Below are 26,969 nucleotides of genomic sequence, written 5' to 3'. Positions count from 1 at the left end.
TATTTGTAAAAATGCCTCTTCTACCTAAAAAGCATTGTGACGACGAGGATGGGATTTGAACCCATGCGTGCAGAGCACAATGGATTAGCAGTCCATCGCCTTAACCACTCGGCCACCTCGTCTCACTTATATGCAATCTGGCAAACTTTCCAACACCACTTGTAATACTTCAAAGTCAATTCTTTATGTTCTTGTAGATTGTGTCATTTTCACAATCACGAGCTTGATAGCAAGTCGACTTTCAACCATCCTTGGCTTTAGGAACATTTATTTAATTTTAACCGAAACTTGTGAACAAATCCACCATTACCCACCTCACAAACAAAAATGATTTTTAATACTTCTGGCCAATAACATGACCTTCTCTGTAAAAGTAATGTATTAATTTTCACTAAATGTGTTCTATGCTTGTCTTTAATGAAGTGACAGACTATGTTACATGAGTTACAGTAATTTCAAATCTCTGCAAATATTACAAACATCACCATTTAGAGTTTGCTGTCACTGTAATGTAAACAAGAAAATTATGCAGGAATAAGGTTTAACCTATATTAAGGGCTCTGCTGTAAAAATGATTTAACTGCATCCCAGATCAGTTTAACAAAGCCCAAGAAATGTCATAGACTTTAAATTATCTAAACATAAATCATTTTAACCTATACTTGTGAGCTAATCCACCATCATGGGGGATAAAGCATTTGCAAAATAAATTCTAGAGTATTGACATTGCATGTTCAAATATCAAGGCACTTGCTCATGTTTACCATCTTAAAGTAGACTTCTTGATTTGACTTGTTTATTTTGGCCATTTTTGTGTCAGATTCACTTGCTGGTTTATGAAGCAGTATTTGTAAAAATGCCACTTCTACCTAAAGAGCATTGTGACGACAAGGATGGGATTTGAACCCATGCGTGCAGAGCATAATGGATTAACAGTCCATCGCCTTAACCACTCGGCCACCTCGTCTCACTGGTATGCAGTTTGGCAAAATTTCCAACACCACTTGTTATTCTTTAAAGTCAATTCTTTATGTGCTTGTAGATTGTGTCATTTTCACAATCACGAGCTTGATAGTAAGTCGACTTTCAACCATCCTTGGCTTTAGGAACATTTATTTAATTTTAACCGATACTTGTGAACAAATCCACCATCATCCACCTCACAAACAAAAATGATTTTTAATACTTCTGGCCAATAACATGACCTTCTCTGTAAAAGTAATGTATTAATTTTCACTAAATGTGTTCTATGCTTGTCTTTAATGAAGTGACAGACTATGTTACATGAGTTGCAGTAATTTCAAATCTCTGCAAATATTACAAACATCACCATTTAGAGTTTGCTGTCACTGTAATGTAAACAAGAAAATTATGCAGGAATAAGGTTTAACCTATATTAAGGGCTCTGCTGTAAAAAAATTTAACTGCACCCCATATCAGTTTAATAAAGCCCAAGAAATGTCATAGACTTTAACTATATAAACATAAATTATTTTAACCTATACTTGTGAGCTAATCCACCATCATGTGGAAATAAAGCATTTGCCAAACAAATTCAAGATAGTAGTATTGACAATGCATGTTCAAATATCAAGACACTTGCTCATGTTTTTCATCTTAAAGTAGACTTCTTGATTTGACTTGTTTATTTTGGCCATTTTTGTGTCAGCTTCACTTGCTGGTTTATGATGCAGTATTTGTAAAAATACCTCTTCTACAGAAAGAGCATTGTGACGACGATGATGGGATTTGAACCCATGCGTGCAGAGAACAATGGATTAGCAGTCCATCACCTTAACCACTCGGCCACCTCGTCTCACTGGTATGCAATCTGGCAAACTTTCCAACACCACTTGTTATACTTCAAAGTCAATTCTTTATGTTCTTGTAGATTGTGTCATTTTCACAATCACGAGCTTGATAGTAAGTCGACTTTCAACCATCCTTGGCTTTAGGAACATTTATTTAATTTTAACCGATACTTGTGAACAAATCCACCATCATCCACCTCACAAACAAAAATGATTTTTAATACTTCTGGCCAATAACATGACCTTCTCTGTAAAAGTAATGTATTAATTTTCACTAATTGTGTTCCATGCTTGTCTTTAATGAAGTGACAGACTATGTTACATGAGTTACAGTAATTTCAAATCTCTGCAAATATTACAAACATCACCATTTAGAGTTTGCTGTCACTGTAATGTAAACAAGAAAATTATGCAGGAATACGGTTTAACCTATATTAAGGGCTCTGCTGTAAAAAATTTCAACTGCACCCCATATCAGTTTAATAAAGCCCAAGAAATGTCATAGACTTTAATTATCTAAACATAAATTATTTTAACCTATACTTATGAGTTAATCCACCATCATGGGGAAATAAAGCATTTGCCAAACAAATTCAAGATAGTAGTATTGACAATGCATGTTCAAATATCAAGACACTTGCTCATGTTTACCATCTTAAAGTAGACTTCTTGATTTGACTTGTTTATTTTGGCCATTTTTGTGTCAGCTTTACTTGCTGGTTTATGATGCAGTATTTGTAAAAATGCCTCTTCTGCCGAAAGAGCATTGTGATGACGAGTATGGGATTTGAACACATGCGTGCAGAGCACAATGGATTAGCAGTCCATCGCCTTAACCACTCGGCCACCTCATCTCACTGGTATGCAATCTGGCAAACTTTCCAACACCACTTTTTATACTTCAAAGTCAATTCTTTATGTTCTTGTAGATTGTGTCATTTTCACAATCACGAGCTTGATAGCAAGTCGACTTTCAACCATCCTTGGCTTTAGGAACATTTATTTAATTTTAACTGAAACTTGTGAACAAATCCACCATCACCCACCTCACAAACAAAAATGATTTTTAATACTTCTGGCCAATAACATGACCTTCTCTGTAAAAGTAATGTATTAATTTTCACTAAATGTGTTCTATGCTTGTCTTTAATAAGGTGACAGACTATGTTACATGAGTTACAGTAATTTCAAATCTCAGCAAATATTACAAACATTACCATTTAGAGTTTGCTGTCACTGTAATGTAAACAAGAAAATTATGCAGGAATAAGGTTTAACCTATATTAAGGGCTCTGCTGTAAAAAAAATTTAACTGCATCCCATATCAGTTTAACAAAGCCCGAGAAATGTCATAGACTTTAATTATCTAAACATAAATCATTTTAACCTATACTTGTGAGCTAATCCACCATCATGGGGGATAAAGCATTTGCAAAATAAATTCTAGATAGTAGTATTGACATTGCATGTTCAAATATCAAGACACTTGCTCATGTTTACCATCTTAAAGTAGAATTCTTGATTTGACTTGTTTATTTTGGCCATTTGTGTGTCAGTAGCAGTATTTGTAAAAATGCCTCTTCTACCTAAAAAGCATTGTGACGACGAGGATGGGATTTGAACCCATGCGTGCAGAGCACAATGGATTAGCAGTCCATCGCCTTAACCACTCGGCCACCTCGTCTCACTTGTATGCAATCTGGCAAACTTTCCAACACCACTAGTTATACTTCAAAGTCAATTCTTTATGTTCTTGTAGATTGTGTCATTTTCACAATCACGAGCTTGATAGCAAGTCGACTTTCAACCATCCTTGGCTTTAGGAACATTTATTTAATTTTAACCGAAACTTGTGAACAAATCCACCATCACCCACCTCACAAACAAAAATGATTTTTAATACTTCTGGCCAATAACATGACCTTCTCTGTAAAAGTAATGTATTAATTTTCACTAAATGTGTTCTATGCTTGTCTTTAAGGAAGTGACAGACTATGTTACATGAGTTACAGTAATTTCAAATCTCTGCAAATATTACAAACATCACCATTTAGAGTTTGCTGTCACTGTAATGTAAACAAGAAAATTATGCAGGAATAAGGTTTAACCTATATTAAGGGCTCTGCTGTAAAAATGTTTTAACTGCATCCCATATCAGTTTAACAAAGCCCAAGAAATGTCATAGACTTTAAATTATCTAAACATAAATCATTTTAACCTATACTTGTGAGCTAATCCACCATCATGGGGGATAAAGCATTTGCAAAATAAATTCTAGATAGTAGTATTGACATTGCATGTTCAAATATCAAGACACTTGCTCATGTTTACCATCTTAAAGTAGACTTCTTGATTTGACTTGTTTATTTTGGCCATTTTTGTGTCAGCTTCACTTGCTGGTTTATGAAGCAGTATTTGTAAAAATGCCTCTTCTACCTAAAGAGTATTGTGACGACAAGGATGGGATTTGAACCCATGCATGCAGAGCACAATGGATTAGCAGTCCATCGCCTTAACCACTCGGCCACCCCGTCTCACTGGTATGCAGTCTGGCAAAATTTCCAACACCACTTGTTATTCTTCAAAGTCAATTCTTTATGTTCTTGTAGATTGTGTCATTTTCACAATCACGAGCTTGATAGTAAGTCGACTTTCAACCATCCTTGGCTTTAGGAACATTTATTTAATTTTAACCGATACTTGTGAACAAATCCACCATCATCCACCTCACAAACAAAAATGATTTTTAATACTTCTGGCCAATAACATGACCTTCTCTGTAAAAGTAATGTATTAATTTTCACTAAATGTGTTCTATGCTTGTCTTTAATGAAGTGACAGACTATGTTACATGAGTTACAGTAATTTCAAATCTCTGCAAATATTACAAACATCACCATTTAGAGTTTGCTGTCACTGTAATGTAAACAAGAAAATTATGCAGGAATAAGGTTTAACCTATATTAAGGGCTCTGCTGTAAAAAATTTTAACTGCACCCCATATCAGTTTAATAAAGCCCAAGAAATGTCATAGACTTTAATTATCTAAACATAAATTATTTTAACCTATACTTGTGAGTTAATCCACCATCATGGGGAAATAAAGCATTTGCAAAACAAATTCTAGATAGTAGTATTGACATTGCATGTTCAAATATCAAGACACTTGCTCATGTTTACCATCTTAAAGTAAACTTCTTGATGTGACTTGTTTATTTAGGCCATTTTTGTGTCAGCTTCACTTGTTGGTTTATGTAGCAATATTTGTAAAAATGCCTCTTCTACCTAAAGAGCATTGTGATGACAAGGATGGGATTTGAACCCATGCATGCAGAGCACAATGGATTAGCAAGCCATCGCCTTAACCACTCGGCCACCTCGTCTCATTAGTATGCAATGTGGCAAACTTTCCAACACCACTTGTAATACTTCAAAGTCAATTCTTTATGTTCTTGTAGATTGTGTCATTTTCACCATCATGAGCTTGATAGTAAGTCGACTTTCAACCATCCTTGGCTTTAGGAACATTTATTTAATTTTAACCGATACTTGTGAACAAATCCACCATCATCCACCTCACAAACAAAAATGATTTTTAATACTTCTGGCCAATAACATGACCTTCTCTGTAAAAGTAATGTATTAATTTTCACTAAATGTGTTCTATGCTTGTCTTTAATGAAGTGACAGACTATGTTTCATGAGTTACAGTAATTTGAAATCTCTGCAAATATTACAAACATCACCATTTCGAGTTTGCTGTCACTGTAATGTAAACAAGAAAATTATGCAGGAATAAGGTTTAACCTATATTAAGGGCTTTTCTCTGCTGTAAATTTTTTTAACTGCACCCCATATCAGTTTAACAAAGCCCAAGAAATGTCATAGACTTTAATTATCTAAACATAAATTATTTTAACCTATACTTGTGAGCTAATCCACCATCATGGGGAAATAAAGCATTTGCAAAATAAATTCTAGATAGTATTATTGACATTGCATGTTCAAATATCAAGACACTTGCTCTTGTTTACCATCTTAAAGTAGACTTCTTGATTTGACTTGTTTATTTAGGCAATTTTTGTGTCAGCTTCACTTGCTGGTTTATGAAGCAGTATTTGTAAAAATGCCTCTTCTACCTAAAGAGCATTGTGACGACGAGGATGGGATTTGAACCCATGCATGCAGAGCACAATAGATTAGCAGTCCATCGCCTTAACCACTCGGCCACCTCGTCTCACCGGTATGCAGTCTGGCAAACTTTCCAACACCACTTGTTATACTTCAAAGTCAATTCTTTATGTTCTTGTAGATTGTGTTATTTTCACAATCACGAGCTTGATAGTAAGTCGACTTTCAACCATCCTTGGCTTTAGGAACATTTATTTAATTTTAACCGATACTTGTGAATTAATCCACCATCATCCACCTCACAAACAAAAATTATTTTTAATACTTCTGGCCAATAACATGACCTTATCTGTAAAAGTAATGTATTAATTTTCACTAAATGTGTTCTATGCTTGTCTTTAATGAAGTGACAGACTATTTTTCATAAGTTACAGTAATTTGAAATCTCTGCAAATATTACAAACATCACCATTTCGAGTTTGCTGTCACTGTAATGTAAACAAGAAAATTATGCAGGAATAATGTTTAACCTATATTAAGGGCTTTTCTCTACTGTAAATTTTTTTAACTACACCCCATATCAGTTTAACAAAGCCCAAGAAATGTCATAGACTTTAATTATCTAAACATAAATTATTTTAACCTACACTTGTGAGCTAATCCACCATCATGGGGAAATAAAGCATTTGCAAAATAAATTCTAGATAGTAGTATTGACATTGCATGTTCAAATATCAAGACACTTGCTCATGTTTACTATCTTAAAGTAGACTTCTTGATTTAGGCCATTTTTGTGTCAGCTTCACTTGCTGGTTTATGAAGCAGTATTTGTAAAAATGCCTCTTCTACCTAAAGAGCATTGTGACGACGAGGATGGGATTTGAACCCATGCGTGCAGAGCACAATGGATTAGCAGTCCATCGCCTTAACCACACGGCCACCTCGTCTCACTAGTGTGCAATCTGGCAAACTTTCCAACACCACTTGTTATACTTCAAAGTCAATTCTTTATGTTTCTTTTAGATTGTGTCATTTTCACAATCACGAGCTTCATAGCAAGTTGACTTTCAACCATCCTTGGCTTTAGGAACATTTATTTAATTTTAACCGATACTTGTGAACAAATCCACCATCATCCACCTCACAAACAAAAATGATTTTTAATACTTCTGGCCAATAACATGACCTTATCTGTAAAAGTAATGTATTAATTTTCACTAAATGTGTTCTATGCTTGTCTTTAATGAAGTGACAGACTATTTTTCATGAGTTACAGTAATTTGAAATCTCTGCAAATATTACAAACATCACCATTTCGAGTTTGCTGTTACTGTAATGTAAACAAGAAAATTATGCAGGAATAAGGTTTAACTAATATTAAGGGCTTTTCTCTGCTGTTAATTTTTTTTACTGCACCCCATATCAGTTTAACAAAGCCCAAGAAATGTCATAGACTTTAATTATCTAAACATAAATTATTTTAACCTATACTTGTGAGCTAATCCACCATCATGGGGAAATAAAGCATTTGCAAAATAAATTCTAGATAGTAGTATTGACATTGCATGTTCAAATATCAAGACAATTGCTCATGTTTACCATCTTAAAGTAGACTTCTTGATTTGACTTGTTTATTTAGGCCATTTTTGTGTTAGCTTCACTTGCTGGTTTATGAAGCAGTATTTGTAAAAATGCCTCTTCTACCTAAAGAGCATTGTGACGACGAGGATGGGATTTGAACCCATGCGTGCAGAGCACAACAGATTAGCAGTCCATCGCCTTAACCACTCGGCCACCTTGTCTCACTGGCATGCAGTCTGGCAAACTTTCCAACACCACTTGTTATACTTCAAAGTCAATTCTTTATGTTCTTGTAGATTGTGTCATTTTCACAATCACGAGCTTGATAGTAAGTCGACTTTCAACCATCCTTGGCTTTAGGAACATTTATTTAATTTTAACCGATACTTGTGAACAAATCCACCATCATCCACCTCACAAACAAAAATGATTTTTAATACTTCTGGCCAATAACATGACCTTCTCTGTAAAAGTAATGTATTAATTTTCACTAAATGTGTTCTATGCTTGTCTTTAATGAAGTGACAGACTATGTTTCATGAGTTACAGTAATTTGAAATCTCTGCAAATATTACAAATATCACCATTTCGAGTTTGCTGTCACTGTAATGTAAACAAGAAAATTATGCAGGAATAAGGTTTAACTAATATTAAGGGCTTTTCTCTGCTGTTATTTTTTTTTACTGCACCCCATATCAGTTTAACAAAGCCCAAGAAATGTCATAGACTTTAATTATCTAAACTTAAATTATTTTAACCTATACTTGTGAGCTAATCCACCATCATGGGGAAATAAAGCATTTGCAAAATAAATTCTAGATAGTAGTATTGACATTGCATGTTCAAATATCAAGACACTTGCTCATGTTTACCATCTTAAAGTAGACTTCTTGATTTAGGCCATTTTTGTGTCAGCTTCACTTGCTGGTTTATGAAGCAGTATTTGTAAAAATGCCTCTTCTACCTAAAGAGCATTGTGACGACGAGGATGGGATTTGAACCCATGCGTGCAGAGCACAATGGATTAGCAGTCCATCACCTTAACCTCTCGGCCACCTCGTCTCACTGATATGCAATCTGGCAAACTTTCCAACACCACTTGTTATACTTCAAAGTCAATTCTTTATGTTCTTGTAGATTGTGTCATTTTCACAATCACGAGCTTGATAGTAAGTCGACTTTCAACCATCCTTGGCTTTAGGAACATTTATTTAATTTTAACCGATACTTGTGAACAAATCCACCATCATCCACCTCACAAACAAAAATGATTTTTAATACTTCTGGCCAATAACATGACCTTCTCTGTAAAAGTAATGTATTAATTTTCACTAAATGTGTTCTATGCTTGTCTTTAATGAAGTGACAGACTATGTTTCATGAGTTACAGTAATTTGAAATCTCTGCAAATATTACAAACATCACCATTTCGAGTTTGCTGTCACTGTAATGTAAACAAGAAAATTATGCAGGAATAAGGTTTAACCTATATTAAGGGCTTTTCTCTGCTGTAAAAATTTTTAACTGCACCCCATATCAGTTTAACGAAGCCCAAGAAATGTCATAGACTTTAATTATCTAAACATAAATTATTTTAACCTATACTTGTGAGCTAATCCACCATCATGGGGAAATAAAGCATTTGCAAAATAAATTCTAGATAGTAGTATTGACATTGCATGTTCAAATATCAAGACACTTGCTCATGTTTACCATCTTAAAGTAGACTTCTTGATTTGACTTGTTTATTTAGGCCATTTTTGTGTCAGCTTCACTTGCTGGTTTATGAAGCAGTATTTGTAAAAATGCCTCTTCTACCTAAAGAGCATTGTGACGACGAGGATGGGATTTGAACCCATGCGTGCAGAGGACAATGGATTAGCAGTCCATCGCCTTAACCACACGGTAAAATCGTCTCACTGGTATGCAATCTGGCAAACTTTCCAACACCACTTGTTATACTTCAAAGTCAATTCTTTATGTTTCTTTTAGATTATGTCATTTTCACAATCACGAGCTTCATAGCAAGTTGACTTTCAAATATCCTTGGCTTTAGGAACATTTATTTAATTTTAACCGATACTTGTGAACAAATCCACCATCATCCACCTCACAAACAAAAATGATTTTTAATACTTCTGGCCAATAACATGACCTAATCTGTAAAAGTAATGTATTAATTTTCACTAAATGTGTTCTATGCTTGTCTTTAATGAAGTGACAGACTATTTTTCATGAGTTACAGTAATTTGAAATCTCTGCAAATATTACAAACATCACCATTTCGAGTTTGCTGTCACTGTAATGTAAACAAGAAAATTATGCAGGAATAAGGTTTAACCTATATTAAGGGCTTTTCTCTGCTCTAATTTTTTTTTAACTGCACCCCATATCAGTTTAACAAAGCCCAAGAAATGTCATAGACTTTAATTATCTAAACATAAATTATTTTAACCTATACTTGTGAGCTAATCCACCATCATGGGGAAATAAATCATTTGCAAAATAAATTCTAGATAGTAGTATTGACATTGCATGTTCAAATATCAAGACACTTGCTCATGTTTACCATCTTAAAGTAGACTTCTTGATTTGACTTGTTTATTTAGGCCATTTTTGTGTCAGCTTCACTTGCTGGTTTATGAAGCAGTATTTGTAAAAATGCCTCTTCTACCTAAAGAGCATTGTGACGACGAGGATGGGATTTGAACCCATGCTTGCAGAGCACAATGGATTAGCAGTCCATCACTTTAACCCCTCAGCCACCTTGTCTCACTGGTATGCAGTCTGGCAAACTTTCCAACACCACTTGTTATACTTCAAAGTCAATTCTTTATGTTCTTGTAGATTGTGTCATTTTCACAATCACGAGCTTGATAGTAAGTCGACTTTCAACCATCCTTGGCTTTAGGAACATTTATTTAATTTTAACCGATACTTGTGAACAAATCCACCATCATCCACCTCACAAACAAAAATGTTTTTTTAATACTTCTGGCCAATAACATGACCTTCTCTGTAAAAGTAATGTATTAATTTTCACTAAATGTGTTCTATGCTTGTCTTTAATGAAGTGACAGACTATGTTTCATGAGTTACAGTAATTTGAAATCTCTGCAAATATTACAAATATCACCATTTCGAGTTTGCTGTCACTGTAATGTAAACAAGAAAATTATGCAGGAATAAGGTTTAACTAATATTAAGGGCTTTTCTCTGCTGTAAATTTTTTTAACTGCACCCCATATCAGTTTTACAAAGCCCAAGAAATGTCATAGACTTTAATTATATAAACATAAATTATTTTAACCTATACTTGTGAGCTAATCCACTATCATGGGGAAATAAAGCATTTGCAAAATAAATTCTAGATAGTAGTATTGACATTGCATGTTCAAATATCAAGACACTTGCTCATGTTCACCATCTTAAAGTAGACTTCTTGATTTGACTTGTTTATTTAGGCCATATTTGTGTCAGCTTCATTTGCTGGTTTATGAAGCAGTATTTGTAAACATGCCTGTTCTACCTAAAGAGCATTGTTACGACGAGGATGGGATTTGAACCCATGCGTGCAGAGCACAATGGATTAGCAGTCCATCGCCTTAACCACTCGGCCACCTCGTCTCACTGGTATGCAAGCTGGCAAACTTTCCAACACCACTTGTTATACTTCAAAGTCAATTCTTTATGTTCTTGTAGATTGTGTCATTTTCACAATCACGAGCTTGATAGCAAGTTGACTTTCAACCATCCTTGGCTTTAGGAACATTTATTTAATTTTAACCGATACTTGTGACAAATCCACCATCATCCACATCACAAACAAAAATGTTTTTTAATACTTCTGGCCAATAACATGACCTTCTCTGTAAAAGTAATTTATTAATTTTCACTAAATGTGTTCTATGCTTGTCTTTAATGAAGTGACAGACTATGTTTCATGAGTTACAGTAATTTGAAATCTCTGCAAATATTACAAACATCACCATTTCAAGTTTGCTGTCACTGTAATGTAAACAAGAAAATTATGCAGGAATAAGGTTTAACCTATATTAAGGGCTTTTCTCTGCTGTAAATTTTTTTAACAGCACCCCATATCAGTTTAACAAAGCCCAAGAAATGTCATAGACTTTAATTATCTAAACATCAATCATTTTAACCTATACTTGTCAGCTAATCCACCATCATGGGGGATAATGCATTTGCAAAATAAATTCTAGATAGTAGTATTGACATTGCATGTTCAATTATCAAGACACTTGCTCATGTTTACCATCTTAAAGTAGACTTCTTGATTTAGGCCATTTTTGTGTCAGCTTCACTTGCTGGTTTATGAAGCAGTATTTGTAAAAATGCCTCTTCTACCTAAAGAACATTGTGACGACGAGGATGGAATTTGAACCCATGCGTGCAGAGCACAATGGATTAGCAGTCCATCGCCTTAACCACTCGGCGACCTCGTCTCACTGGTATGCAATCTGGCAAACTTTCCAACACCACTTGTTATACTTCAAAGTCAATTCTTTATGTTCTTGTAGATTGTGTCACTTTCACAATCACGAGCTTAATAGTAAGTCGACTTTCAACCATCCTTGGCTTTAGGAACATTTATTTAATTTTAACCGATACTTGTGAACAAATCCACCTCACAAACAAAAATGATTTTTAATACTTCTGGCCAATAACATGACCTTCTCTGTAAAAGTAATGTATTACTTTTCACTAAATGTGTTCTATGCTTGTCTTTAATGAAGTGACAGACTATGCTACATGAGTTACAGTAATTTCAAATCTCTGCAAATATTACAAACATCACCATTTAGAGTTTGCTGTCACTGTAATGTAAACAAGAATATTATGCAGGAATAAGGTTTAACCTATATTAAGGGCTCTGCGGTAAAAATTTTTAACTGCATCCCATATCAGTTTAACAAAGCCCAAGAAATGTCATAGACTTTAAATTATCTAAACATAAATCATTTTAACCTATACTTGTGAGCTAATCCACCATCATGGGGGATAAAGCATTTGCAAAATAAATTCTAGATAGTAGTATTGACATTGCATGTTCAAATATCAAGACACTTGCTCATGTTTACCATCTTAAAGAAGACTTCTTGATTTGACTTGTTTCTTTTGGCCATTTGTGTGTCAGTTGCAGTATTTGTAAAAATGCCTTTTCTACCTAAAAAGTATAGTGACGACGAGGATGGGATTTGAACCCATGCGTACAGAGCACAATGGATTAGCAGTCCATCGCCTTAACCACTCGGCCACCTCGTCTCACTGGTATACAATTTGGCAAACTTTCCAACACCACTTGTTATACTTCAAAGTCAATTCTTTATGTTCTTGTAGATTGTGTCATTTTCACAATCACGAGCTTGATAGCAAGTCGACTTTCAACCATCCTTGGCTTTAGGAACATTTATTTAATTTTAACCGAAACTTGTGAACAAATCCACCATCACCCACCTCACAAACAAAAATTATTTTTAATACTTCTGGCCAATAACATGACCTTCTCTGTAAAAGCAATGTATTAATTTTCACTAAATATGTTCTATGCTTGTCTTTAATGAAGTGACAGACTATGTTACATGAGTTACAGTAATTTCAAATCTCTGCAAATATTACAAACATCACCATTTAGAGTTGCTGTCACTGTAATGTAAACAAGAAAATTATGCAGGAATAAGGTTTAACCTATATTAAGGGCTCTGCTGTAAAAAAATTTAACTGCATCCCATATAAGTTTAACAAAGCCCAAGAAATGTCATAGACTTTAATTATCTAAACATAAATCATTTTAACCTATACTTGTGAGTTAATCCACCATCATGGGGAAATAAAGCATTTGCAAAATAAATTCTAGATAGTAGTATTGACATTGCATGTTCAAATATCAAGACACTTGCTCATGTTTACCATCTTAAAGTAGACTTCTTGATTTGACTTGTTTATTTTGGCCATTTGTGTGTCAGCTTTTGTAGCAGTATTTGTAAAAATGCCTCTTCTACCTAAAAAGCATTGTGACGATGAGGATGGCATTTGAACCCATGCGTGCAGAGCACAATGGATTAGCAGCCCATCGCCTTAACCACTCGGCCACCTCGTCTCACTGGTATGCAATCAAGCAAACTTTCCAACACCACTTGTTATACTTCAAAGTCAATTCTATATGTTCTTGTAGATTGTGTCATTTTCACAATCACGAGCTTGATAGCAAGTCGACTTTCAACCATCCTTGGCTTTAGGAATATTTATTTAATTTTTACTGATACTTGTGAACAAATCCACCATCATCCACCTCACAAACAAAAATGATTTTTAATTCTTCTGGCCAATAACATGACCTTCTCTGTAAAAGTAATGTAATAATTTTCACTAAATGTGTTCTATGCTTGTCTTTAATGAAGTGACAGACTATGTTACATGAGTTACAGTAATTTGAAATCTCTGCAAATATTACAAACATCACCATTTAGAGTTTGCTGTCAATGTAATGTAAACAAGAAAATGATGCAGGAATAAGTTTTAACCTATATTAAGGGCTTTTCTCTGCTGTAAAATTTTTTAACTGCACCCCATATCAGTTTAACAAAGCCCAAGAAATGACTTAGACTTTAATTATCTAAACATAAATTATTTTAACCTATACTACTGAGCTAATCCACCATCATGGGGAAATAAAGCATTTGCAAAATAAATTCTAGATAGTAGTATTTACATTGCATGTTCAAATATCAAGACACTTGCTCATGTTTACCATCTTAAAGTAGACTTCTTGATTTGACTTGTTTATTTTGGCCATTTGTTTGTCAGCTTTTGTAGCAGTATTTCTAAAAATGCCTCTTCTACCTAAAAAGCATTCTAACGACGAGGATGAGATTTGAACCCATGTGTGCATAGCACAATGGATTAGCAGTCCATCGCCTTAACTACTCGGCCACCTCGTCTCACTGGCATGCAATCTGGCAAACTTTCCAACACCACTTGTTATACTTCAAAGTCAATTCTTTATGTTCTTGTAGATTGTGTCATTTTCACAATCACGAGCTTGATAGCAAGTCGACTTTCAACCATCCTTGGCTTTAGGAACATTTATTTAATTTTAACTGATACTTGTGAACAAATCTACCATCATCCACCTCACAAACAAAAATGATTTTTAATACTTCTAGCCAATAACATGACCTTCTCTGTAAAAGTAATGTATTATTTTTCACTAAATGTGTTCTATGCTTGTCTTTAATGAAGTGACAGACTAAGTTTCATGAGTTACAGTAATTTGAAATCTCTGCAAATATTACAAACATCACCATTTAGAGTTTGCTGTCACTGTAATGTAAACAAGAAAATTATGCAGGAATAAGGTTTAACCTATATTAAGGGCTTTTCTCTGCTCTAAATTTTTTTTAACAGCACCCCATATCAGTTTAACAAAGCCCAAGAAATGTCATAGACTTTAATTATCTAAACATAAATCATTTTAACCTATACTTGTGAGCTAATCCACCATCATGGGGAAATAAAGCATTTGCAAAATAAATTCTAGATAGTAGTATTGACATTGCATGTTCAAATATCAAGACACTTGCTCATGTTTACCATCTTAAAGTAGACTTCTTGATTTGACTTGTTTATTTTGGCCATTTCTGTGTCAGTAGCAGTATTTGTAAAAATGCCTCTTCTACCTAAAGAGCATTGTGACGACGAGGATGGGATTTGAACCCATGCGTGCAGAACACAATGGATTAGCAGTCCATCGCCTTAACCACTCGGCCACCTCATCTCACTGGTATGCAATCTGGCAAACTTTCCAACACCACTCTTTATACTTCAAAGTCAATTCTTTATGTTCTTGTAGATTGTGTCATTTTCACAATCACGAGCTTGATAGCAAGTTGACTTTCAACCATCCTTGGCTTTAGGAACATTTATTTTTTTTTAAACGAAACTTGTGAACAAATCCACCATCACCCACCTCACAAACAAAAATGATTTTTAATACTTCTGGCTAATAACATGACCTTCTCTGTAAAAGTAATGTATTAATTTTCACTAAATGTGTTCTATGCTTGTCTTTAATGAAGTGACAGACTATGTTACATGAGTTACAGTAATTTCAAATCTCTGCAAATATTACAAACATCACCATTTAGAGTTTGCTGTCACTGTAATGTAAACAAGAAAATTATGCAGGAATAAGGTTTAACCTATATTAAGGGCTCTGCTGTAAAAATTTTTTAACTGCATCCCATATCAGTTTAACAAAGCCCAAGAAATGTCATAGACTTTAATTATCTAAACATAAATCATTTTAACCTATACTTGTGAGCTAATCCACCATCATGGGGGATAAAGCATTTGCAAAATAAATTCTAGATAGTAGTATTGACATTGCATGTTCAAATATCAAGACACTTGCTCATGTTTACCATCTTAAAGTAGACTTCTTGATTTGACTTGTTTATTTTGGCCATTTGTGTGTCAGTAGCAGTATTTGTAAAAATGCCTCTTCTACCTAAAAAGTATTGTGACGATGAGGATGGAATTTGAACCCATGCGTACAGAGCACAATGGATTAGCAGTCCATCGCCTTAACCACTCGGCCACCTCGTCTCACTGGTATGCAATCTGGCAAACTTTCCAACACCACTTGCTATACTTCAAAGTCAATTCTTTATGTTCTTGTAGATTGTGTCATTTTCACAATCACGAGCTTGATAGCAAGTCGACTTTCAACCATCCTTGGCTTTAGGAACATTTATTTAATTTTAACCGATACTTGTGAACAAATCCACCATCATCCACCTCACAAACAAAAATGATTTTTAATACTTCTGGCCAATAACATGACCTTCTCTGTAAAAGTAATGTATTAATTTTCACTAAATGTGTTCTATGCTTGTCTTTATTTAAATGACAGACTATGTTTCATGAGTTACAGTAATTTGAAATCTCTGCAAATATTACAAACATCACCATTTCGAGTTTGCTGTCACTGTAATGTAAACAAGAAAATTATGCAGGAATAAGGTTTAACCTATATTAAGGGCTTTTCTCTGCTGTCAATTTTTTTTAGCTGCACCCCATATCAGTTTAACAAAGCCCAAGAAATGTCATAGACTTTAATTATCTAAACATAAATTATTTTAACCTATACTTGTGAGCTAATCCACCATCATGCGGAAATAAAGCATTTGCAAAATAAATTCTAGATAGTAGTATTGACATTGCATGTTCAAATATCAAGACACTTGCTCATGTTTACCATCTTAAAGTAAACTTCTTGATTTTACTTGTTTATTTTGGCCATTTTTGTGTCAGCTTCACTTGCTGGTTTATGAAGCAGTATTTGTTAAAATGCCTCTTCTACCTAAAGAGCATTGTGACGACGAGGATGGGATTTGAACCCATGCGTGCAGAGCACAATGGATTAGCAGTCCATCGCCTTAACCACTCGGCCACCTCGTCTCACTGGTATGCATTCTGGCAAACTTTCCAATACCACTTGTTATACTTCAAAGTCAATTCTTTATGTTCTTGTAGATTGTGTCATTTTCACAATCACGAGCTTGATAGCAAGTTGACTTTAAACCATCCTTGGCTTTAGGAACATTTATTTAATTTTAACCGATACTTGTGAACAAATCCACAAATCCACCATCATCCACCTTTAGGAACATTTATTTAATTTTAACCGATACTTGTGAACAAATCCACCATCATCCACCTCACAAACAAAAATGATTTTTAATACTTCTGGCCAATAACATGACCTAATCTGTAAAAGTAATGTATTAATTTTCACTAAATGTGTTCTATGCTTGTCTTTAATGAAGTGACAGACTATTTTTCATGAGTTACAGTAATTTGAAATCTCTGCAAATATTACAAACATCACCATTTCGAGTTTGCTGTCACTGTAATGTAAACAAGAACATTATGCAGGAATAAGGTTTAACCTATATTAAGGGCTTTTCTCTGCTCTAATTTTTTTTTAACTGCACCCCATATCAGTTTAACAAAGCCCAAGAAATGTCATAGACTTTAATTATCTAAACATAAATTATTTTAACCTATACTTGTGAGCTAATCCACCATCATGGGGAAATAAAGCATTTGCAAAATAAATTCTAGATAGTAGTATTGACATTGCATGTTCAAATATCAAGACACTTGCTCATGTTTACCATCTTAAAGTAGACTTCTTGATTTGACTTGTTTATTTAGGCCATTTTTGTGTCAGCTTCACTTGCTGGTTTATGAAGCAGTATTTGTAAAAATGCCTCTTCTACCTAAAGAGCATTGTGACGACGAGTATGGGATTTGAAACCATGCGTGCAGAGCACAATGGATTAGCAGTCCATCGCCTTAAGCACTCGGCCACCTCGTCTCACTGGTATGCAATCTGGCAAACTTTCCAACACCACTTGTTATACTTCAAAGTCAATTCTTTATGTTCTTGTAGATTGTGTCATTTTCACAATCACGAGCTTGATAGCAAGTTGACTTTCAACCATCCTAGGCTTTAGGAACATTTATTTAATTTTAACCGATACTTGTGAACAAATCCACCATCATCCACATCACAAACAAAAATGTTTTTTAATACTTCTGGCCAATAACATGACCTTCTCTGTAAAAGTAATGTATTAATTTTCACTAAATGTGTTCTATGCTTGTCTTTAATGAAGTGACAGACTTTGTTTCATGAGTTACAGTAATCTGAAATCTCTGCAAATATTACAAATATCACCATTTCGAGTTTGCTGTCACTGTAATGTAAACAAGAAAATTATGCAGGAATAAGGTTTAACTAATATTAAGGGCTTTTCTCTGCTGTAATTTTTTTTAACTGCACCCCATATCAGTTTAACAAAGCCCAAGAAATGTCATAGACTTTAATTATCTAAACATAAATTATTTTAACCTATACTTGTGAGCTAATCCACTATCATGGGGAAATAAAGCATTTGCAAAATAAATTCTAGATAGTAGTATTGACATTGCATGTTCAAATATCAAGACACTTGCTCATGTTTACCATCTTAAAGTAGACTTCTTGATTTGACTTGTTTATTTAGGCCATTTTTGTGTCAGCTTCACTTGCTGGTTTATGAAGCAGTATTTGTAAAAATGCCTGTTCTACCTAAAGAGCATTGTGACGACGATGATGGGATTTGAACCCATGCGTGCAGAGCACAATGGATTAGCAGTCCATCGCCTTAACCACTCAGCCACCTCGTCTCACTGGTATGCAATCTGGCAAACTTTCCAACACCACTTGTTATACTTCAAAGTCAATTCTTTATGTTCTTGTAGATTGTGTCATTTTCACAATCACGAGCTTGATAGCAAGTTGACTTTCAACCATCCTTGGCTTTAGGAACATTTATTTAATTTTAACCGATACTTGTGAACAAATCCACCATCATCCACATCAGAAACAAAAATGTTTATTAATACTTCTGGCCAATAACATGACCTTCTCTGTAAAAGTAATTTATTAATTTTCACTAAATGTGTTCTATGCTTGTCTTTAATAAAGTGACAGACTATGTTTCATGAGTTACAGTAATTTGAAATCTCTGCAAATATTACAAACATCACCATTTCGAGTTTGCTGTCACTGTAATGTAAACAAGAAAATTATGCAGGAATAAGGTTTAACCTATATTAAGGGCTTTTCTCTGCTGTAAAATTTTTTAACAGCACACCATATCAGTTTAACAAAGCAAAAGAAATGTCATAGACATTAATTATCTAAACATAAATCATTTTAACCTATACTTGTGAGCTAATCCACCATCATGGGGGATAAAGCATTTGCAAAATAAATTCTAGATAGTAGTATTGACATTGCATGTTCAAATATCAAGACACTTGCTCATGTTTACCATCTTAAAGTAGACTTCTTGATTTAGGCCATTTTTGTGTCAGCTTCACTTGCTGGTTTATGAAGCAGTATTTGTAAAAATGCCTCTTCTACCTAAAGAGCATTGTGACGACGAGAATGGAATTTGAACCCATGCGTGCAGAGCACAATGTATTAGCAGTCCATCGCCTTAACCACTCAGCCACCTCGTCTCACTGGTATGCAATCTGGCAAACTTTCCAACACCACTTGTTATACTTCAAAGTCAATTCTTTATGTTCTTGTAGATTGTGTCACTTTCACAATCACGAGCTTGATAGTAAGTCGACTTTCAACCATCCTTGGCTTTAGGAACATTTATTTAATTTTAACCGATACTTGTGAACAAATCCACCTCACAAACAAAAATGAGTTTTAATACTTCTGGCCAATAACATGACCTTCTCTGTAAAAGTAATGTATTACTTTTCACTAAATGTGTTCTATGTTTGTCTTTAATGAAGTGACAGACTATGCTACATGAGTTACAGTAATTTCAAATCTCTGCAAATATTACAAACATCACCATTTAGAGTTTGCTGTCACTGTAATGTAAACAAGAAAATTATGCAGGAATAAGGTTTAACCTATATTAAGGGCTCTGCGGTAAAAAATTTTTAACTGCATCCCATATCAGTTTAACAAAGCCCAAGAAATGTCATAGACTTTAATTATCTAAACATAAATCATTTTAACCTATACTTGTGAGCTAATCCACCATCATGGGGGATAAAGCATTTGCAAAATAAATTCTAGATAGTAGTATTGACATTGCATGTTCAAATATCAAGACACTTGCTCATGTTTACCATCTTAAAGTAGACTTCTTGATTTGACTTGTTTATTTTGGCCATTTGTGTGTCAGTAGCAGTATTTGTAAAAATGCCTTTTCTACCTAAAAAGTATAGTGACGACGAGGATGGGATTTGAACCCATGCGTTGGATTAGCAGTGCATCGCCTTAACCACTCGGCCACCTCGTCTCACTGGTATGCAATCTGGCAAACTTTCCAACACCACTTGTTATACTTCAAAGTCAATTCTTTATGTTCTTGTAGATTGTGTCACTTTCACAATCACGAGCTTGATAGTAAGTCGACTTTCAACCATCCTTGGCTTTAGGAACATTTATTTAATTTTAACCGATACTTGTGAACAAATCCACCTCACAAACAAAAATGATTTTTAATACTTCTGGCCAATAACATGACCTTCTCTGTAAAAGTAATGTATTACTTTTCACTAAATGTGTTCTATGCTTGTCTTTAATGAAGTGACAGACTATGCTACATGAGTTACAGTAATTTCAAATCTCTGCAAATATTACAAACATCACCATTTAGAGTTTGCTGTCACTGTAATGTAAACAAGAAAATTATGCAGGAATAAGGTTTAACCTATATTAAGGGCTCTGCAGTAAATTTTTTTAACTGCATCCCATATCAGTTTAACAAAGCCCAAGAAATGTCATAGACTTTAATTATCTAAACATAAATCATTTTAACCTATACTTGTGAGCTAATCCACCATCATGGGGGATAAAGCATTTGCAAAATAAATTCTAGATAGTAGTATTGACATTGCATGTTCAAATATCAAGACACTTGCTCATGTTTACCATCTTAAAGTAAACTTCTTGATTTGACTTGTTTCTTTTGGCCATTTGTGTGTCAGTAGCAGTATTTGTAAAAATGCCTTTTCTACCTAAAAAGTATAGTGACGACGAGGATGGGATTTGAACCCATGCGTTGGATTAGCAGTGCATCGCCTTAACCACTCGGCCACCTCGTCTCACTGGTATGCAATCTGGCAAACTTTCCAACACCACTTGTTATACTTCAAAGTCAATTCTTTATGTTCTTGTAGATTGTGTCATTTTCACAATCACGAGCTTGATAGCAAGTCGACTTTCAACCATCCTTGGCTTTAGGAACATTTATTTAATTTTAACCGAAACTTGTGAACAAATCCACCATCACCCACCTCACAAACAAAAATGATTTTTAATACTTCTGGCCAATAACATGACCTTCTCTGTAAAAGTAATGTATTAACTTTCACTAAATATGTTCTATGCTTGTCTTTAATGAAGTGACAGACTATGTTACATGAGTTACAGTAATTTCAAATCTCTGCAAATATTACAAACATCACCATTTAGAGTTGCTGTCACTGTAATGTAAACAAGAAAATTATGCAGGAATAAGGTTTAACCTATATTAAGGGCTCTGCTGTAAAAAAAATTAACTGCATCCCATATCAGTTTAACAAAGCCCAAGAAATGTCATAGACTTTAATTATCTAAACATAAATCATTTTTACCTATACTTGTGAGCTAATCCACCATCATGGGGAAATAAAGCATTTGCAAAATAAATTCTAGATAGTAGTATTGACATTGCATGTTCAAATATCAAGACACTTGCTCATGTTTACCATCTTAAAGTAGACTTCTTGATTTGACTTGTTTATTTTGGCCATTTGTGTGTCAGCTTTTGTAGCAGTATTTGTAAAAATGCCTCTTCTACCTAAAAAGCATTGTGACGATGAGGATGGCATTTGAACCCATGCGTGCAGAGCACAATGGATTAGCAGCCCATCGCCTTAACCATTCGGCCACCTCGTCTCACTGGTATGCAATCAAGCAAACTTTCCAACACCACTTGTTATACTTCAAAGTCAATTCTATATGTTCTTGTAGATTGTGTCATTTTCACAATCACGAGCTTGATAGCAAGTTGACTTTCAACCATCCTTGGCTTTAGGAACATTTATTTAATTTTAACCGATACTTGTGAACAAATCCACCATCATCCACATCACAAACAAAAATGTTTTTTAATACTTCTGGCCAATAACATGACCTTCTCTGTAAAAGTAATTTATTAATTTTCACTAAATGTGTTCTATGCTTGTCTTTAATGAAGTGACAGACTATGTTTCATGAGTTACAGTAATTTGAAATCTCTGCAAATATTACAAACATCACCATTTCGAGTTTGCTGTCACTGTAATGTAAACAAGAAAAATATGCAGGAATAAGGTTTAACCTATATTAAGGGCTTTTCTCTGCTGTAAAAATTTTTAACAGCACCCCATATCAGTTTAACAAAGCCAAAGAAATGTCATAGACTTTAATTATCTAAACATAAATCATTTTAACCTATACTTGTGAGCTAATCCACCATCATGGGGGATAAAGCATTTGCAAAATAAATTCTAGATAGTAGTATTGACATTGCATGTTCAAATATCAAGACACTTGCTCATGTTTACCATCTTAAAGTAGACTTCTTGATTTAGGCCATTTTTGTGTCAGCTTCACTTGCTGGTTTATGAAGCAGTATTTGTAAAAATGCCTCTTCTACCTAAAAAACATTGTGACGACGAGAATGGAATTTGAACCCATGCGTGCAGAGCACAATGGATTAGCAGTACATCACCTTAACCACTCGGCCACCTCGTCTCACTGGTATGCAATCTGGCAAACTTTCCAACACCACTTGTTATACTTCAAAGTCAATTCTTTATGTTCTTGTAGATTGTGTCACTTTCACAATCACGAGCTTGATAGTAAGTCGACTTTCAACCATCCTTGGCTTTAGGAACATTTATTTAATTTTAACCGATACTTGTGAACAAATCCACCTCACAAACAAAAATGATTTTTAATACTTCTGGCCAATAACATGACCTTCTCTGTAAAAGTAATGTATTACTTTTCACTAAATGTGTTCTATGCTTGTCTTTAATGAAGTGACAGACTATGCTACATGAGTTACAGTAATTTCAAATCTCTGCAAATATTACAAACATCACCATTTAGAGTTTGCTGTCACTGTAATGTAAACAAGAAAATTATGCAGGAATAAGGTTTAACCTATATTAAGGGCTCTGCGGTAAAAATTTTTTAACTGCATCCCATATCAGTTTAACAAAGCCCAAGAAATGTCATAGACTTTAATTATCTAAACATAAATCATTTTAACCTATACTTGTGAGCTAATCCACCATCATGGGGGATAAAGCATTTGCAAAATAAATTCTAGATAGTAGTATTGACATTGCATGTTCAAATATCAAGACACTTGCTCATGTTTACCATCTTAAAGTAAACTTCTTGATTTGACTTGTTTCTTTTGGCCATTTGTGTGTCAGTAGCAGTATTTGTAAAAATGCCTTTTCTACCTAAAAAGTATAGTGACGACGAGGATGGGATTTGAACCCATGCGTACAGAGCACAATGGATTAGCAGTGCATCGCCTTAACCACTCGGCCACCTCATCTCACTGGTATGCAACCTGGCAAACTTTCCAACACCACTTGTTATACTTCAAAGTCAATTCTTTATGTTCTTGTAGATTGTGTCATTTTCACAATCACGAGCTTGATAGCAAGTCGACTTTCAACCATCCTTGGCTTTAGGAACATTTATTTAATTTTAACCGAAACTTGTGAACAAATCCACCATCACCCACCTCACAAACAAAAATGATTTTTAATACTTCTGGCCAATAACATGACCTTCTCTGTAAAAGTAATGTATTAATTTTCACTAAATATGTTCTATGCTTGTCTTTAATGAAGTGACAGACTATGTTACATGAGTTACAGTAATTTCAAATCTCTGCAAATATTACAAACATCACCATTTAGAGTTGCTGTCACTGTAATGTAAACAAGAAAATTATGCAGGAATAAGGTTTAACCTATATTAAGGGCTCTGCTGTAAAAATTTTTTAACTGCATCCCATATCAGTTTAACAAAGCCCAAGAAATGTCATAGACTTTAATTATCTAAACATAAATCATTTTAACCTATACTTGTGAGCTAATCCACCATCATGGGGGATAAAGCATTTGCAAAATAAATTCTAGATAGTAGTATTGACATTGCATGTTCAAATATCAAGACACTTGCTCATGTTTACCATCTTAAAGTAGACTTCTTGATTTGACTTGTTTATTTTGGCCATTTGTGTGTCAGTAGCAGTATTTGTAAAAATGCCTCTTCTACCTAAAAAGTATTGTGACGATGAGGATGGAATTTGAACCCATGCGTACAGAGCACAATGGATTAGCAGTCCATCGCCTTAACCACTCGGCCACCTCGTCTCACTGGTATGCAATCTGGCAAACTTTCCAACACCACTTGCTATACTTCAAAGTCAATTCTTTATGTTCTTGTAGATTGTGTCATTTTCACAATCACGAGCTTGATAGCAAGTCGACTTTCAACCATCCTTGGCTTTAGGAACATTTATTTAATTTTAACCGATACTTGTGAACAAATCCACCATCATCCACCTCACAAACAAAAATGATTTTTAATACTTCTGGCCAATAACATGACCTTCTCTGTAAAAGTAATGTATTAATTTTCACTAAATGTGTTCTATGCTTGTCTTTATTTAAATGACAGACTATGTTTCATGAGTTACAGTAATTTGAAATCTCTGCAAATATTACAAACATCACCATTTCGAGTTTGCTGTCACTGTAATGTAAACAAGAAAATTATGCAGGAATAAGGTTTAACCTATATTAAGGGCTTTTCTCTGCTGTCAATTTTTTTTAGCTGCACCCCATATCAGTTTAACAAAGCCCAAGAAATGTCATAGACTTTAATTATCTAAACATAAATTATTTTAACCTATACTTGTGAGCTAATCCACCATCATGCGGAAATAAAGCATTTGCAAAATAAATTCTAGATAGTAGTATTGACATTGCATGTTCAAATATCAAGACACTTGCTCATGTTTACCATCTTAAAGTAAACTTCTTGATTTTACTTGTTTATTTTGGCCATTTTTGTGTCAGCTTCACTTGCTGGTTTATGAAGCAGTATTTGTTAAAATGCCTCTTTTACCTAAAGAGCATTGTGACGACGAGGATGGGATTTGAACCCATGCGTGCAGAGCACAATGGATTAGCAGTCCATCGCCTTAACCACTCGGCCACCTCGTCTCACTGGTATGCATTCTGGCAAACTTTCCAATACCACTTGTTATACTTCAAAGTCAATTCTTTATGTTCTTGTAGATTGTGTCATTTTCACAATCACGAGCTTGATAGCAAGTTGACTTTAAACCATCCTTGGCTTTAGGAACATTTATTTAATTTTAACCGATACTTGTGAACAAATCCACAAATCCACCATCATCCACCTTTAGGAACATTTATTTAATTTTAACCGATACTTGTGAACAAATCCACCATCATCCACCTCACAAACAAAAATGATTTTTAATACTTCTGGCCAATAACATGACCTAATCTGTAAAAGTAATGTATTAATTTTCACTAAATGTGTTCTATGCTTGTCTTTAAGGAAGTGACAGACTATGTTACATGAGTTACAGTAATTTCAAATCTCTGCAAATATTACAAACATCACCATTTAGAGTTTGCTGTCACTGTAATGTAAACAAGAAAATTATGCAGGAATAAGGTTTAACCTATATTAAGGGCTCTGCGGTAAAAATTTTTTAACTGCATCCCATATCAGTTTAACAAAGCCCAAGAAATGTCATAGACTTTAATTATCTAAACATAAATCATTTTAACCTATACTTGTGAGCTAATCCACCATCATGGGGGATAAAGCATTTGCAAAATAAATTCTAGATAGTAGTATTGACATTGCATGTTCAAATATCAAGACACTTGCTCATGTTTACCATCTTAAAGTAAACTTCTTGATTTGACTTGTTTCTTTTGGCCATTTGTGTGTCAGTAGCAGTATTTGTAAAAATGCCTTTTCTACCTAAAAAGTATAGTGACGACGAGGATGGGATTTGAACCCATGCGTACAGAGCACAATGGATTAGCAGTGCATCGCCTTAACCACTCGGCCACCTCATCTCACTGGTATGCAACCTGGCAAACTTTCCAACACCACTTGTTATACTTCAAAGTCAATTCTTTATGTTCTTGTAGATTGTGTCATTTTCACAATCACGAGCTTGATAGCAAGTCGACTTTCAACCATCCTTGGCTTTAGGAACATTTATTTAATTTTAACCGAAACTTGTGAACAAATCCACCATCACCCACCTCACAAACAAAAATGATTTTTAATACTTCTGGCCAATAACATGACCTTCTCTGTAAAAGTAATGTATTAATTTTCACTAAATATGTTCTATGCTTGTCTTTAATGAAGTGACAGACTATGTTACATGAGTTACAGTAATTTCAAATCTCTGCAAATATTACAAACATCACCATTTAGAGTTGCTGTCACTGTAATGTAAACAAGAAAATTATGCAGGAATAAGGTTTAACCTATATTAAGGGCTCTGCTGTAAAAATTTTTTAACTGCATCCCATATCAGTTTAACAAAGCCCAAGAAATGTCATAGACTTTAATTATCTAAACATAAATCATTTTAACCTATACTTGTGAGCTAATCCACCATCATGGGGGATAAAGCATTTGCAAAATAAATTCTAGATAGTAGTATTGACATTGCATGTTCAAATATCAAGACACTTGCTCATGTTTACCATCTTAAA

General features: G+C 34.3%; 31 non-coding genes across 31 annotated transcripts; all 31 read right to left on the bottom strand.

Annotated features, from left to right (window-relative positions):
• Positions 1-40: 40 nt before the first annotated feature.
• On the bottom strand, positions 41-122 carry TRNAS-GCU (transfer RNA serine (anticodon GCU)). Its single transcript has one exon. It is a non-coding gene; the product is annotated as a tRNA-Ser (tRNA).
• A 763-nt stretch (positions 123-885) lies between these two features.
• On the bottom strand, positions 886-967 carry TRNAN-GUU (transfer RNA asparagine (anticodon GUU)). The gene has a single exon. It is a non-coding gene; the product is annotated as a tRNA-Asn (tRNA).
• A 767-nt stretch (positions 968-1,734) lies between these two features.
• On the bottom strand, positions 1,735-1,816 carry TRNAS-GCU (transfer RNA serine (anticodon GCU)). The gene has a single exon. It is a non-coding gene; the product is annotated as a tRNA-Ser (tRNA).
• Positions 1,817-2,583: 767 nt separating this feature from the next.
• Positions 2,584-2,665, bottom strand: TRNAS-GCU (transfer RNA serine (anticodon GCU)). The gene has a single exon. It is a non-coding gene; the product is annotated as a tRNA-Ser (tRNA).
• Positions 2,666-3,413: 748 nt separating this feature from the next.
• Positions 3,414-3,495, bottom strand: TRNAS-GCU (transfer RNA serine (anticodon GCU)). Its single transcript has one exon. It is a non-coding gene; the product is annotated as a tRNA-Ser (tRNA).
• A 768-nt stretch (positions 3,496-4,263) lies between these two features.
• On the bottom strand, positions 4,264-4,345 carry TRNAS-GCU (transfer RNA serine (anticodon GCU)). Its single transcript has one exon. It is a non-coding gene; the product is annotated as a tRNA-Ser (tRNA).
• Positions 4,346-5,112: 767 nt separating this feature from the next.
• TRNAS-GCU (transfer RNA serine (anticodon GCU)) lies at positions 5,113-5,194 on the bottom strand. The gene has a single exon. It is a non-coding gene; the product is annotated as a tRNA-Ser (tRNA).
• A 772-nt stretch (positions 5,195-5,966) lies between these two features.
• TRNAS-GCU (transfer RNA serine (anticodon GCU)) lies at positions 5,967-6,048 on the bottom strand. Its single transcript has one exon. It is a non-coding gene; the product is annotated as a tRNA-Ser (tRNA).
• A 759-nt stretch (positions 6,049-6,807) lies between these two features.
• On the bottom strand, positions 6,808-6,889 carry TRNAS-GCU (transfer RNA serine (anticodon GCU)). Its single transcript has one exon. It is a non-coding gene; the product is annotated as a tRNA-Ser (tRNA).
• Positions 6,890-7,662: 773 nt separating this feature from the next.
• On the bottom strand, positions 7,663-7,744 carry TRNAS-GCU (transfer RNA serine (anticodon GCU)). The gene has a single exon. It is a non-coding gene; the product is annotated as a tRNA-Ser (tRNA).
• Positions 7,745-8,503: 759 nt separating this feature from the next.
• On the bottom strand, positions 8,504-8,585 carry TRNAS-GCU (transfer RNA serine (anticodon GCU)). Its single transcript has one exon. It is a non-coding gene; the product is annotated as a tRNA-Ser (tRNA).
• Positions 8,586-10,213: 1,628 nt separating this feature from the next.
• On the bottom strand, positions 10,214-10,295 carry TRNAS-GCU (transfer RNA serine (anticodon GCU)). The gene has a single exon. It is a non-coding gene; the product is annotated as a tRNA-Ser (tRNA).
• Positions 10,296-11,068: 773 nt separating this feature from the next.
• On the bottom strand, positions 11,069-11,150 carry TRNAS-GCU (transfer RNA serine (anticodon GCU)). The gene has a single exon. It is a non-coding gene; the product is annotated as a tRNA-Ser (tRNA).
• Positions 11,151-11,907: 757 nt separating this feature from the next.
• On the bottom strand, positions 11,908-11,989 carry TRNAS-GCU (transfer RNA serine (anticodon GCU)). Its single transcript has one exon. It is a non-coding gene; the product is annotated as a tRNA-Ser (tRNA).
• A 738-nt stretch (positions 11,990-12,727) lies between these two features.
• Positions 12,728-12,809, bottom strand: TRNAS-GCU (transfer RNA serine (anticodon GCU)). Its single transcript has one exon. It is a non-coding gene; the product is annotated as a tRNA-Ser (tRNA).
• A 753-nt stretch (positions 12,810-13,562) lies between these two features.
• TRNAS-GCU (transfer RNA serine (anticodon GCU)) lies at positions 13,563-13,644 on the bottom strand. Its single transcript has one exon. It is a non-coding gene; the product is annotated as a tRNA-Ser (tRNA).
• A 759-nt stretch (positions 13,645-14,403) lies between these two features.
• On the bottom strand, positions 14,404-14,485 carry TRNAS-GCU (transfer RNA serine (anticodon GCU)). The gene has a single exon. It is a non-coding gene; the product is annotated as a tRNA-Ser (tRNA).
• A 754-nt stretch (positions 14,486-15,239) lies between these two features.
• TRNAS-GCU (transfer RNA serine (anticodon GCU)) lies at positions 15,240-15,321 on the bottom strand. The gene has a single exon. It is a non-coding gene; the product is annotated as a tRNA-Ser (tRNA).
• Positions 15,322-16,069: 748 nt separating this feature from the next.
• Positions 16,070-16,151, bottom strand: TRNAS-GCU (transfer RNA serine (anticodon GCU)). The gene has a single exon. It is a non-coding gene; the product is annotated as a tRNA-Ser (tRNA).
• A 773-nt stretch (positions 16,152-16,924) lies between these two features.
• TRNAS-GCU (transfer RNA serine (anticodon GCU)) lies at positions 16,925-17,006 on the bottom strand. Its single transcript has one exon. It is a non-coding gene; the product is annotated as a tRNA-Ser (tRNA).
• An 840-nt stretch (positions 17,007-17,846) lies between these two features.
• TRNAS-GCU (transfer RNA serine (anticodon GCU)) lies at positions 17,847-17,928 on the bottom strand. The gene has a single exon. It is a non-coding gene; the product is annotated as a tRNA-Ser (tRNA).
• Positions 17,929-18,700: 772 nt separating this feature from the next.
• On the bottom strand, positions 18,701-18,782 carry TRNAS-GCU (transfer RNA serine (anticodon GCU)). Its single transcript has one exon. It is a non-coding gene; the product is annotated as a tRNA-Ser (tRNA).
• Positions 18,783-19,540: 758 nt separating this feature from the next.
• On the bottom strand, positions 19,541-19,622 carry TRNAS-GCU (transfer RNA serine (anticodon GCU)). The gene has a single exon. It is a non-coding gene; the product is annotated as a tRNA-Ser (tRNA).
• A 738-nt stretch (positions 19,623-20,360) lies between these two features.
• TRNAS-GCU (transfer RNA serine (anticodon GCU)) lies at positions 20,361-20,431 on the bottom strand. Its single transcript has one exon. It is a non-coding gene; the product is annotated as a tRNA-Ser (tRNA).
• Positions 20,432-21,168: 737 nt separating this feature from the next.
• TRNAS-GCU (transfer RNA serine (anticodon GCU)) lies at positions 21,169-21,239 on the bottom strand. The gene has a single exon. It is a non-coding gene; the product is annotated as a tRNA-Ser (tRNA).
• Positions 21,240-21,992: 753 nt separating this feature from the next.
• Positions 21,993-22,074, bottom strand: TRNAS-GCU (transfer RNA serine (anticodon GCU)). Its single transcript has one exon. It is a non-coding gene; the product is annotated as a tRNA-Ser (tRNA).
• Positions 22,075-22,832: 758 nt separating this feature from the next.
• Positions 22,833-22,914, bottom strand: TRNAS-GCU (transfer RNA serine (anticodon GCU)). The gene has a single exon. It is a non-coding gene; the product is annotated as a tRNA-Ser (tRNA).
• A 738-nt stretch (positions 22,915-23,652) lies between these two features.
• On the bottom strand, positions 23,653-23,734 carry TRNAS-GCU (transfer RNA serine (anticodon GCU)). The gene has a single exon. It is a non-coding gene; the product is annotated as a tRNA-Ser (tRNA).
• Positions 23,735-24,481: 747 nt separating this feature from the next.
• TRNAS-GCU (transfer RNA serine (anticodon GCU)) lies at positions 24,482-24,563 on the bottom strand. The gene has a single exon. It is a non-coding gene; the product is annotated as a tRNA-Ser (tRNA).
• A 773-nt stretch (positions 24,564-25,336) lies between these two features.
• TRNAS-GCU (transfer RNA serine (anticodon GCU)) lies at positions 25,337-25,418 on the bottom strand. Its single transcript has one exon. It is a non-coding gene; the product is annotated as a tRNA-Ser (tRNA).
• Positions 25,419-26,233: 815 nt separating this feature from the next.
• On the bottom strand, positions 26,234-26,315 carry TRNAS-GCU (transfer RNA serine (anticodon GCU)). The gene has a single exon. It is a non-coding gene; the product is annotated as a tRNA-Ser (tRNA).
• Between the last annotated feature and the right edge of the window lie 654 nt (positions 26,316-26,969).

This window comes from Pseudophryne corroboree, chromosome 11 (genome assembly GCF_028390025.1).
Source record: "Pseudophryne corroboree isolate aPseCor3 chromosome 11, aPseCor3.hap2, whole genome shotgun sequence".
Taxonomy (NCBI): Eukaryota; Metazoa; Chordata; class Amphibia; order Anura; family Myobatrachidae; genus Pseudophryne; species Pseudophryne corroboree.
The sequence above is the reverse complement of the archived record's forward strand: the minus strand, read 5'-3'. Positions and strand labels throughout refer to the sequence as shown.